At 42.3% G+C, this 13,747-nt stretch overlaps 1 protein-coding gene across 5 annotated transcripts in view; it reads left to right on the top strand.

Annotated features, from left to right (window-relative positions):
- rerea (arginine-glutamic acid dipeptide (RE) repeats a) overlaps positions 1–13,747 on the top strand; it is a 128,067-nt gene that overhangs the window by 35,083 nt on the left and 79,237 nt on the right. For 3 of the 5 annotated variants that reach the window (XM_034878007.1, XM_034878010.1, XM_034878011.1), the window contains exon 1: positions 2–154. The exons of the other annotated variants lie outside the window; for them this stretch is intronic. The gene's annotated coding sequence lies outside the window, so the exon portion shown is untranslated. Of the gene's footprint in view, position 1; positions 155–13,747 lie in introns of those variants that run through there. 5 annotated transcript variants of the gene reach the window in all.

Genomic DNA, 13,747 nt, shown 5'->3' on the forward strand with positions numbered 1-13,747 from the left:
TGTATACAAAAAGTATCCGTGTTCACCTTGTTTCGTCCCGGCTTTTGGATAAAGCCACAGCTGGCTTAAGTTCGGGGGGCATCTCGGGCAAGGACCGCGTTTTGAAGTTGTTTGCAGCAGTCTCTGGGACTCCCAAGAATCACCAGACTGGCGGGTGAGTAGTTGAATACAAAAAAAGATTGCGGGACGGTTGTGGTTGGAGGAGGAGGAGGAGGAGGAGGAGGTGGAGGTGGGGGCCGCGGACAGGGAGAGCAATTAGTGTGTGATAAAGAAACAGTACTTGGTATATGGCGATGAATAAAGCCGGGCGACACTCAGAGTTTGAGCTAAAAGCGTCCTGATTTAGTTTTTATCCCGGAGTAGGAAGCACGTGTGACCTCGAGTCAAATGTTTTTGAAAGTTGGCATCGTTGTTGTAAAACTTGTCTCGGTCTCTCTCTCTCTCTCTCTCTCTCTCTCTCTGGACTGTGTAACAGACCCGTAGGCAACCTCCATGACCTGGCTAGCCTGTAACAAGGCTTCACAAGCTAATGGGTTAAAGCCAGAATAATGAATAAACAACACGAGAGATCAAATGGCAACATTGCTGCCCAGGAAAAACTACTTGTGCGCGTGTATACGAGCAATCAATCAACTTCAAGGAAAGCAAAGTTGCATTTTTTCAGGTAAAAAAAATGTTGATGGTTCTTGATGAGTCAGTGGCACATACATTTTCACTGGTGGGATTTCCCCAAGTTTCACATAAAAAGCATTGGCTGTTGGATTTACAGCCTCGCATGTGTCATAAATTGAGCATTGGACTGTAATAATGGAAAGAAGTTGAGTCTTTTTGAAAGAATGGGAGGGGACTGTGTGCTGGAGGCCGACTGAACCAGCAAACTGTTGAAGGACCACCAAATTAACTTGACTTCCCTCCCTTCAGCACCCCAGAGGCTATGAACTCTGGCCCAAGCACATGCAGCTCTCACTGTGGGGGGGGAAAGGGGGGAGATCAGTGCCTGTTGTTGAAAAGCGCAAAGGGGGGGCGGGCTGGGGCTGGTGGTGTGTGTGTGTGTGTGTTTTAGGAGGGGGCAGCTTAGGATTTGAAAGCAGACTACAGTTATTTGTCTGCAAGGCGGCTTATCTAATGTTTTCCAGTTATAGTAGAAGGGGGAGGAGGGCTTGTTTACCTAAATCACTGTAAAATTGGTCATAGTAAGTCTTCATGTGACTCCAGTCAGACGCTAAATCCAAAGTGTATGTGGCCACATAAGCACAAAGAAAGGTTCAGCCCTGAAACAAGATACAAATCAAGGAAGGGGGGAAGCCACGATTGCCTTCCATCTCCGCCATATAAAAACAATCCCTTCCTGAAATCCTCCCCCTGCTGCTGCATTTTTCACTGAGCTTTTACATTGACTCAGATGTTACATTGCTAATTGTGAGAAGCTAATCTCCACCATGCTCAGCTTCCTGTGGCACGTTTTTTGTCCCCCTGCTAGCTGAGAAGTGACCTCCAGCTTAATGATTCAGATGTGATTAATCCACTTGAGTGGGATGACACTGCATGGGCTAATGTATAGCACAAGCACTGCAGATAATGGAACATAAAGGACATTTAATTCACCTAAACACGGTTTAATCATGTGAGGCTCATTCAGTTTTAAACCTCTCAAAGTGAATTTGACACATTGTAGTCATGAGGCGCAATTTTAGTTAAAAGAGTGGTCGTGTTTCTTAGTGTTCCTGTAACTCACAACACTTAACTGCCGGTTGGTGCTCTCTAATCTTAAGAGGGAGCGATCTTTGATTAAGATGTCATTAAATAACGGTGGTGTGAAGACTTTACAGTCAACACGCTTTGTATTGAGGATTTTTAGCTGATGTCACTTGTCATATGAGTTTATTTGCTCCACCATTATTAGCTGACTAAAGGTGACACTTTGGCTTTTCTCTTCTGGTTGATTCATAGAGAGCTTTTAGACCATAAATGTCTTTTCTGTTGTTTGGTGATCACTGAATCGAGTGATAGGCCTGTCTCTGAAATGGTAACCAGCAGTGTGACAGAAATCATTTTGGTTATGCGAGAAACGTGCCACTATCATGTGGGAAAACTTGCATAGCTTTTCTCTCTGAACGCATTTAGAAATGGCATCTTCCTCAGTTCCCCAGAGGTTATGATATCCATTTAGTTTCACTACCGGTGGAGCGTATGATAGAGGAAGTGGTCAGACCTCTTAATGGAGTTGTACACAAGAGCCCGAATTGTTCCGCAGTGTGGAATTTGAATGGGAGCAGTGAGGGTTTCACGGTAAGACTGCTATCAGATGAGAGTATAGCAGACTCCTAAGCTTAATTATGTACATACAACCATACCGCTGTATCATTTCACATCATCTCTATTTGCAGTGCTACGTACCTGTGTCTGTAGGAAATGAAATCTGATGTGCAATTGGATCTGCGTCTGAGTCCGCAGTCTGCGTTGTTGATTCATGTAAACCAAGGGAATCATACTGTAGTAGCGCTGTGAGTCACCCCCCTTCATAAACACAAGTCTCGCCGCTGACAAGATTCAGAGAGCGAGTAAACATTCAGCTCACATTCGGGCGCGTGTATGAGTGTCACCTCTGAGGAATCTGAGAGGCGATATCCGGATCAAAGAGGCTGTTTCCGACCATACAGAGAGATGCTTTATAGAGTCAGGCCGTAACGGCTGTCTAGCTGTTCAGAGGCGGCTGAATGTTTGACAAGGCATTGAAAAAACGTTATTTAATCTGCTCGCATGATGGCCCTCACTGGGATTGCACCATGTTGTGTCTTTGCCCCCTTTATTTCCCCCTGTGTCAGGATGATGGCAGTTGCTGGCTGGTAGAAAAAACACTCAGAGGTTGTCTGTGTTTTTTAAACGCCATGATGTAATGCTTAAAGAATTAGAGAAACTGTAATTGATGCAATATTGGCGGGCCTCTAATTGTCTTTCTAATGAGTAAGTCTGCTGGGGTCTTGGTGTCTTTTACACTGGGGTACTATTCTGAATGGATCAACTGTATCCCATTGTAATTACAAATGAATAACCCAATTGTTACTAAAATAAGCTGAGTAAAAACAGATGTGGATGTTTGACCCACTGAAAACCAACCGATCAGATGCTGATCAGATAAAAATAGGTAAATTACACCCCTGGATGTGGCTTAACTGCCTTCTGTTTCACCCGCATATAAGGTATGGCTCGCAGTTATCCTCTCACTTTTGACCCCGACAATACAGAAATGCAAAAGCCGCCGTGTCATGAAGGCAGGCGGAAAAACAATAAGAAGTTATGGCTTCCATACCATTGTTGGCATCATTTCCATCCCCCTATACAGAAGGTATAGGGGGATATAGTTTTATTTCTAAATTGAACCGGCCAGCTCACCACTTCCAGAACTATTGTCCTGGCATAGTGGTTCACCAGTCACACATTTCTAATACAATAGCCACTGATTGACATAGTACACATGAAACAGTGTAAGCACTGCTACGGAGGCAGTACCCTCTGGTGGGTGACTAAAATACAGGGATGAAGGACCAGAGAGGTGCTCTGATCGATTGTTTATAGAAAAATTCCATCTAATTTGTTTTGTGCACAGAGGAAGAAGCTGATATGTTTAATTAACATAAACCTTGGGAGCCAACGATGAGTGAGAAATTGGGATAATTGAAAATAGGCCTGTCTCCTTTCCCCCCCCCCACTCTGTCTGTACATCCTTAAAGCAGCTGAGCCCATCGGAGGGCACTTTCACACATGTTAAGTGGGGGGACATCTGGCCTCGTTAATTCAGTGCATGGTCATAAAGTGGAATGGCGGTCCCCGCAGGGCCGCATGCTCCGAACACCGTCAGATAGAGCCTGTGTGCCCTCACTGCCTCCTCGTCCTCCCTGTTGACTGTCCCTCTGACACCAGCTTTGATACTTCAACAAGAACACCCTCACAATCCCGCTGTGATGTTTGGACACACATGCTGATGTCCGAGGGCGATAAAGCAACAGTACATTATTCTTTATGTGCCAGAAGGAAAATTGTGTATTCTGTAAGGCTGTAATGTGTGATTTTACTGACCAATCCTAATTTCTATTGAATTAGTACAACAAAGAAACAAGACACTCTTTTAGCAATCACACACCAGGAACTGCTTATTCCCCACCCCCCCCACCACCGTTCAGTGTATGTGTTATGATGAGTGGGCTGGCTGTTGGAGTCTATATTTCAGTACCCACCTTGCGTCTCTGCATTCTCAGCAATGGTAGCAGAAAATCGAGTGACAGCAGCAGGGAAGCATTCATGTTCTATTTTAGCAAGTAAACATTTAAAGTGTTTAAATGTATCACAGCTTTATTTATGCATAGAATCTGCTGTTAAGTCTGAATTATACATTAGCCAATGAATAATGCATCAGTGCCATTTCTTAATGATTACTTGCCAGGCAGCGAATGGTAATATTAGCGGATAAATTTACCCATTGATCTTGTTTGTGTTTAACCAGGCTTGTAGAGAGGTTTGCTCCATTTTGTGTTTAAGGAGTTTTTTTTTTGTCAAGGATGTAATCAAAATCAAGATTATGGTCTGTTTTTAAAATGAGATGTCTTTGAAAAATGACAAATGAGCTCCACGGAATTAAAGTAAAATGGATACAATCTGAGTTCTCTGAGCAGAGCATGTAGTGCTTAGGACTCGTAGATTTCAATTTGCCCATTTTCTGTAACATCTCAGTAAGGTTGGGTGTGTTTACATACTGCTCTCTTCATGGCTACCCTTAGGATGAGTTATTTATCCTTAGACCTTGACAGATCAATGTCCAATTACAGTTTGGTCTTTGTTGGCTTACAGCCCTTACACAACAGAGTACGTTTGTTTGAAGTACAGTGTCTAGACGATGTGTGGTGAGATGGTAATTTAGCCCGTCCTTGGTAACGGTTGTTTTTTGATACTGCGTCTTTATTGGCACTGATCAGCTGCACAATGCCAGATTACTGGCACATTATCCATGTAATGCTGTAAGTCTTCCATGGCCTAAGCCTCGAAGCACAGCCCGTTACTGTGTAGACATATTGCTTGTCCACACAATAAGAAAATATTGACTTGTCGTCACTCACTCATTTGATTAGTTGTGCGAGTGATTCTGCTATTCATTTGTCCCCCTGGCAACGTAAATGGGAAAACACAGCTTTTATCCAGTAATGAAGCACTGGAGCACTGCAGACAATCACATCTGGAAAACCTCTTTCAGGAATGAATGTCTTTATCACTCACATTGTATCATTGGCACTTGTCAGCTCAGCTAGTATTTGCAAAAAGCCAACATTTGACAGTTTTTCTCACTGCAGAATGTGCAGGTGCGTGGGAGGGATGTACTCCAACAACTCTACTTTGATTTTACAGCTTAGTTAAGTAATATTTATCCATGTATTTACAGTGTCTGTAAGAAGAGCAACTTAAAGCAGTCTGTTGCTGTATGTGAGCCAGGTATTTACAAGAGCACCTTACATTTAACCCAAAAGGATTCATCAGTGGCCTTGTTCTTCCAAAAATAATGAGGTAGACAGTAAGGGCTGCCCCAGGCTGCATGTAGAGAGATGATCTCTCTGAACCGGCAAATCGTTCCTGTTTTTTTGCTGAAATGACATGCTAATGACTATTCTTGATATGTGTCAGTGCTTTTAGATAACTAGCTTTAATTCACAGAAAGATTTAATGGGTTTGATTGTCAAGCTGAGTGAGAGGCTTGTGCTCGGATGGGGGGGGGGAGTGTAATTGTTTATGCTGGCGGTGATTCTCTCTGGAAGGGATGACTGCACAATCCAGATATGTAAACCAGAAGAAACTGAAAGGCAATATGCTGATACCTTGTCAGTTTCCTCTTGATCAACCTTGCTTTTAAGGTGGAATTCCTAAGCTTCGCCCAAACAGTTTTTGGATTCAGCTTGGCAGTAATGGTTGCTTTATACAAACCTGTCTCTGCTCAATTAAGCATTTCAAACATGTAAATCATATGTTAAAAATGGAAATCTTGAGGAAATCATTAACTGTGACGGCTCACCATAAAACAAAGAGAGGGAGAGTTAAAGACAACAGACGCTCAAATGGTTTGATTCTGCTTATTGGAGCATGACACTTATTTAGTGCAGCAGAGAATCTCAATGTGTTTATGGTAGACAATGATGCTGTGTCTTGCCAGTGCCAATGCCAGTCATCTGTTCTCCAGAGGCATTCGCAACAGTCTTTTAATGGTTTTTTTTTTTGCATTCATCCAAACCTCCACATTTCTTGTTTGCTCGAGCCTTGTGTCATTTTCTCGGAATCAGGTTGCTTGTTTGCCTGCACAAGACAGCTTGTAATGTTTATCAGGCTATAACAGAGAAGACTTTCAACTCTTATGTTTCATAAATAACAAAGCTGCTCAGCCCTGCGCTAGTAAAAGAGGAAGGGTGCTATGATAAAGAGAGCTGACTTTATTGGCCTGGTGCAGACAAACTTAAGACCCACCAGGAAGCAGTCCAGTTTGCATACGCACAGTTTTTGGGGTTAGTGGTTGAGTCAGCGTTGGGGCAAGACTGGACATCTGTCTCCTAGTAATCTATAACGCCCACAATCCCTCCCACAGACTGTCAGCTTTGGCAGTCAAGCAGTGCATCGGTTGCTGTAGTACACCCAGCCACCCACAACAGTGGCTTATCTCGCTAGCATAACAAACACCAACCTAACAAAGAGGATTGAAAGCAATAGGACACACAGCAGCAGGAGACCTTAAGAGTGCCATGCCATCCTAACTCCACTTCAAAATGGAGGCCTTTGTTCTGAGATTGTTGGAGAGGACATTATAGCAAGGTAGCAGCACATCTTTTTATCGTCAAACACACTCACTCCTACTCACTCAGTCTGCTGTCGGTGAAGGAGATCCTCTGCCTGATAGGGCTTCAGAGAAAGATATTCCTTTGGGACTGTTGTTGAGGGATTTCTACAGTCCTGCCATACGCTGATTAAAGGAACACTTGTAGATAATCCTTTTATAAATAGGGTCTTTATTGTAGCAGTGTTAGAGTAAGGTGAGTAAGGCGAGGTGTGTGTGGGGCAGAAAAAAAGCCGCAGAGTTAGGTTTTTGAATGGTTATCACCTTGGCATGATCAGTAACTCGGCTAAGATAAATATTTAATGACAGGATGGCAGAAATAGAGCCGTTACTGACTGCTGGTGAGAAATGGAGCTTCTATTTAGAGCCCATACTGTTCCATAAAGTCATGGCACTGGTAGACTGCCCAAGGTTATTAGTGTGGTATGAGAGTAGTGTGTGTTTGTGGCGTGTCTGTGGGTTGCTAAGAAGTTCTCACTCTTTGTTTGCTGCAGTGATATGAAGGAGAGAAATGCACTCAATTTGTTATTGAGCAGTCACTCATGAATCCTTGATGGATTACGTGTGTGTGTGTGTGTGTGTGTGTGTGTGTGTGTGTGTGTGTGTGTGTGTGTGTGTGTGTGTGTGTGTGTGTGTGTGTGTGCGTGCGCGCGTTTGGGCGTTTATGCGTGTGTGAGCATTACTGCGTTCTTGCGCTAGTGCGTGCGTTTGTGTGTGTTTGTGAGAAAAAGTGCTAATGCGCGACAGCGATGCTATTCAGGCGCATTTCACTGGAGCTATTTCCACAAGGAAAACAGATGTATGTTTTGCCCTTTACTACCTTACTTTTGCTCCGTTTCATTTTACATGCTCCCTGCCCTCTGGGTTCTTGTTTGATGTCATTTATGTCATGCAAAATTGATTGCAAAGGCTTGCATTAATGCTTGCTGCAATGAAGTTATCACAGTGTAAAGACCGATTTCTCTACATTGATTCTCCTAACCTTACACTTTCACACTTGAGTGAATAACACCTTTAAATTGATGTCAGCCTTGTGTTCAGATTTTTGGCAGGGATTATAAAGTATGTATTAGGAATTGAATATTGCCACACAGCTCATTTAAACACCGATCTTGGCTCCGCTTGTTTCATCTTATTGACTCATTACATGATAGCTATGGCTAAAGCAATTACTTTCAGCTTTCAAGTACCTTGCTTTTGGTCACACTGCTGCTTTTATTTATTTCACTGGAACTCCCAAGGCCTTGTGGCTTCAAATCAGTCCAGCGAGTGCCGTGCGCTAACATCTTGCCTCTTTGTGTAGGAAATAGGTGGGTTAATACAGCAGAGTCCTTGAAGCACTTCCCATCTCTGCTATTGGATTACCAGCTGCCTTTCCGGGTTTCATCTGCACAGTTGAGTGCCAAGATCAATGGAGCTCTTAGTGCAAAGCTAATTCGATCAGAACTGGCTTTGCTCCTGCTGATCAGAGATTTTTTTTTTTTTACGTACACAAAAACTTAATTAAGTCAAGCCCATGTCCAATAGCCCATATTTTCAGCCCCTCCAACTCCCATAGACATCAATTAGGAGGCATTTAATATTCATTATTGAATTGTTGAGTTAGCCTGCTGAGAAGAGGTGTGGAGATGTAAGTAGAGAACTGCTGTGTAAAGTGATCTGGCCTGTTTTGCTGAGTGTAGCAGGAATGCTGCCTTTTCTCCAGCAGAGCAACTGGCATCATAAATAAGCTAAGAGCATGTTTTTAGAGGGATGAGGTGTCTCCTGCTTTGACGGGGAGCAGAGTGAAAAGGGTTGAAGGGCATATTGACCTTCTTGTTCTGGAAAGCGGAAAGCAGACTATTCAGTGCCCCTTGTTCCCCATTAATTATTGTTTGATGCTAATAAAGGTTGGGGGGATGGGGCATGTTATGAAACATAATTATTCATTGCAGCATTTCCCCTCGACGAACCTTGTTCCCCCTCCCCTTGGTGCTTAGTGAAAAAGCTGCCAGGGCTGTCAGTTAAGTACAGAAGGCAAAGATGTCCCTTCAGCCTTTTAAGGAGGGGACAGGAGGGAGAAGGGTGAAGGGCGCCATTTGCCCGAACGATATATATGAGGAGAGACAGCAATATATGTAAGGAGCTGCTGAAAGAAAGATAGAAGGTCAAAGCACATTACCCTCCAGCCATTTATCGGCTGAGCACATAGTCTGACCTGTACTGCAAATACAGTGGCTCAGCAGAAGCTTTTTTTTGTTTATATATGTTGTGTGCTTGGAAGTGTGCGTGTCAATGGCCTACACATTTTAGATTGACACATGTGTATACACTTAGATGAATGCTGCACTGTAGTGAATATGCTTTCAGTAGCTTTTTATAAGCTTGCAGATGCAGTGGGAAGCTATTTTAACAAGGCTCCACAAAGCTGTCCTCCTAGATTTCCATTAAGCAACTGCAATGGCAGAAGCACTAGAGTCTGCTTTTCTATGCATGAGCCCAGCATATGGTGTGTTTAAACACAATGCAAGCATGGGATTAGTTAAAAATTGTGTCTTATAACGTTGTGTTAATTCAGTGCAGTATCAAAGGTTACTCTAGCACTATTTTTTCTCCTGTCGGTATTAGTACTAAATATTAAGAAAGAAAAATAATTTCGGAAATGTTCTCTCTATTCTAAAAGAGTCTGTTAGTGGCACAGGCAGTCCTAAATTGTGTTTTCATCGTCATTAATGGCCCAGTGATGAGAGGAGAAGTCGGTGAGACTGCCATGGTCAAAGCCTAACATTAACATTCCAAGAATATCTGAGGCTTATTCACAGCAACTCAGCCACACACAGCCAGCTGCTTTCACCTTTGGTTTAAATAAGACAACAGGCCTTTAGTCCGCTAGAGCTATGTTGTGTCGGGCGGTAGTTTTAATGTGCCATTGTTGTTGCACAGTGAAGAATTCAATGTGTAATCCAATATTGCAGGTACTAGGTGTTTGGAAAGATGAAAAATATGCAGCTTGTGTTTGCTTGAGGCATAGCGCGCTATCAGTCAGGGATCAAGTCTCCATTTCACACATGAACAGGCAGAGTTAATCTGGGGATCACTACAGTACACTGTGTAATATCCAGCCCCTTTTATAATATTTTCCCAAAAGCCCATTGTTCCAGCCCCCTGCTGCTAATGTTTTTGGAAAATAGTTGACTTTTGTAGCTGGTATGTATTTTTAGGTTAAGACCTAAGCTTTTGCTTGTGGTCCAGGTAGTAAACCATGCTGGTCAGACTCTTTAAAATTTATATTAACAACACAGCCCCGTCTATGACTTTAACGTGGCTAGCTGCATGGAAGCCTCACAGAGTCATGATTCATAGTATTGTTCTCCCTCTGTGCACTGCAGAGGGTGAATTCCCCTTTTACCTAGGATCACTGGCCTGCATGACTGAGATGGTGGATGACAAGGCTGAACGCCACACTGAATTTTCCACTCCTAGTCACCTTCCTTGCTGACTGCATTCTAAGCTGTCCTTTTCCTTAAACAAACACATCTCCAAGCGGAGAGCGTATTTACAGTCCTTACACATTCACTTGTGAGTTATAGCTCTGGATGCGAGAATGCTGAAATTAGCATGGAGGGTAACAGACAAAATGGGGCTGTTATGCGTAGAATCCCTTTGTTGTATTTTATTTTGTAATGGCAGTCAATCGGGATGGTTTGTTGGGTGGTTAGAGGAGAGACGTTTGCATATAAAATAATAGCCCTAATTAGAGGTAATACCATCCTGTGGTATCTAGAGGTGGAGGTGTTTTTTGGCTCGGATCATTATAAGCCATTGAATGGAGGCATTGCCCCTCCCTCCCTCCCTCCCTCCCTCTCTCCTCCCCCGACCATCTGCTCAAGGAAAGAGCAGAGTTTGCCACCAAATAGCTAAATAATTTAGGTGGAATAATGGTTTTGTGTGCTGACCTAATGGCTTTGTTTTCGGTATCTGGTCTTTGGTATCTGTGCTGTCAGTCTAAAAACTCAGAGCTGTCTTATCTGTCGTCGCACTAATCAATTTATGCTAGTTTTTCCTCTCTGTTGGCACCTCGCTCTGTGTGGCATAGTGATTAGAGTAGCTGGAGGATGTAGGGCAGCCATATGAACACATTTCCTTCTCACCCACGCTCGTTTAGACTACCCGTTGGAGTTGAACTGACTGATAGGATTGTTAAGCGGGTAGGTAGAGTGGAAGAGTGGGGATGTTTGATTGCAGAATATCAATGCAAGTGATTCATGATTGAGTGCTCAAATATTAAAATCTCAAGAGTCCTTTCATTCTAACAAATGACAAAATCACTTTTTGTTTTCATTCCCAGTAAATCCTTTTTCGATATGTGGGATTGAGGAAATATGTTACTCACATCCTTCTCCCCCGGCTACAGCTCTGCTTCATTTTTATAGTGATACATGTTGAGCCCGACCAATATATCTATCGGTACTGGCCTTTATAATGGCCGATTTAAATGATTATTTCTAAATATTCATCCATCAGAATCCTTTTTAATGACAAATAAATGATTCTGATAATTAATATTTAGAAAATAAAAACGGACTATCAACCTTTTTATAAGCGTAGGCATTGCACAGTTTGTCCACCAGAGGACAAACGTTCCTGTTGGCAACTCTGATTTTTTTTTTTTATGTGTTTTTGTTCAAAGGACTTTATGTTTCATTTCTTAAGTTTGTATTGTTATACGCTTTATTTATCAGAACTTTGATATATTTTGAGGTTCCTCTGTTCTATTATAGGAAAACAAATTATGATATTATTTTAGTGAGAACTCATAAATAACTACAAATAACTAATGTAAGGGAAGTCTGTTTGTTTCGTGACACGTTTTGGGATTTTAAAAAAAGTATATATATATATATATATATATATATATATATATATATATATATACACAGATTATTATTATTATTATTATTATTATGAAATGCTTTATTGGTTGGACTCTAGATACATGTTTGATGATATGATACAGATATGATTTAGTGCAAGTGAGTCTTGAATGCTTCCAGTGTGTATTTAAACCTTTTCTGAACCCAGCTTTCCCTTCGGGTAAATTTCCATTACAACAGCGTAATTCACCAAAAAATTGAATTGTCATTGCCTCTCCAGAGGTGAAAGACACTAGAAATCCTTTCATATTATGCATTTTATTCACACTGCAAAAAAAGGTAGCCCACAGATCTACAGGGGAAACTCTATTAAGACACACATTCATGATAACGTTTTCTGCTGTCACATACCTCACATTCTCCTGCATTTTTTTATCATTGACACATCGGGAGAGATCCTTTACTGGCCTGCTCATGATTACATTTCTGAAGAGTGCCTCATTGAAGCACAAGGGGAAGGGTGACAATGGACAACGCTGCCATTTCTCTCATGGAGCCAGTTCTAAACATGATGCCTGGTGAAGCAGTCAGAGCTGCTGAAATGGCCTTCAGCTTTGCTCCAGCAGGGAGGGACTGTGTCTGGTCTTGAAGTAACTCGTATTAGGCTGCAGAATGAAGGCCTGCTCACAGACCCTGTAGATAATGGACATCTTGGGTTGTGGAGTGGTCCCCTCAGGGCCATTTGGAGCCCTCGCAGAGAGCACACAGAGACTAGATGAGGATTTAGCCTTCCTTTAGAGATGGAGTAGAGGCTTAGACCCTGTGGAGCATACAGTCTGATCCTCATGTCTGTGATTGAAAGTACCTGTGGACTGTTGGACAGAGAATATATTTGACTTAGTGGGTATTGGTTTGTATTACAGAAAGAAGGTAACCAATGCTACTGTTAACCCCGGGGGGATTGTGTAAACTGGCTTAATGTTTTTAGACAGTGATAGTTTATTGTCGCTCACAGTGTCATTCTGCATGAGAATTTGTTTTTGTGCAGCAGTGCTTTGGCTCTTACCATGGGAGTCTCTAGGCAGGTTTAAATGATGATGTTGGAAAGCCCCAAGCTATCTTTTCTCGAGCATGGCTTTTACCTACTAAACTAACCCCGGATGCCGGCTAAAAATAGAGCCTCTGTGAGTGCAGCTTTAGCAGAGGGAAAAAAATGTGGTTACTCATCAGTGAATTGAAAAACAAGTGGAGCAGACAAGTGTCTTTGCCCTGCCAATGCGAACTAAAACAGAGAGGGCCTCAGAGAATAAAGCAAGCTATGATTGCACCAGGTAAGACAAAGCAGACAGCGTGCAGAGACCACAGAGAATCCCTTACGAAGTGGCCTACACCTTGCCTCCAGCTGAGGCTTTCATTGTGCTGTTGTTTCTAGGGGGCTCGGAAGGCAGCTTAGATTAGATCGCATTGAGTAATGGATCGGAGCTGACGAAAACCTTCTGCAGCCCAGCATCACCACATCAAGGATTCATGCACTGCTGAGGATCTGCCCGGTTTATTCGGATCAATTTGAGTTGCCCTCATTGTTAATAAGCCTGTGTATATTCATGCTTACATTGTTCTCCTCTAATCTGTATTCATACAAGTATTTCATTCAATCCCTTTGCAAAGCCGGCCCTAAATCCTTGCCAATCACATTTTGCTACTTCATAATTCTCCAATTGAATATGCCATTTATGACTTTTCTCTCTCCTAAAACTGAGTGGATCACTGTGCCGGTTGTATTCTTGTTAGATTCTATTTTGCATTTAAATGTAGACATTTCTAGTTTCTCTATCATTTATTCTTTAAAATGCTGTATGAAAAAATCTCTAGCTTTTGCAAATTTATAATCCAAGATAATCAATTACAGAAATTTGGCGGGATAAAAAAAGAGAAACCCTACAGCTGTATAGACACTCAAGCAAAGCGTGATCATTTGAATGTTTATCCTTAGATAGGTTTTGATTAAAACTACAGAGATGAGCATGGA

The sequence above is a fragment of the Etheostoma cragini genome, chromosome 7 (assembly GCF_013103735.1).
Source record: "Etheostoma cragini isolate CJK2018 chromosome 7, CSU_Ecrag_1.0, whole genome shotgun sequence".
Lineage (NCBI taxonomy): Eukaryota > Metazoa > Chordata > Actinopteri > Perciformes > Percidae > Etheostoma > Etheostoma cragini.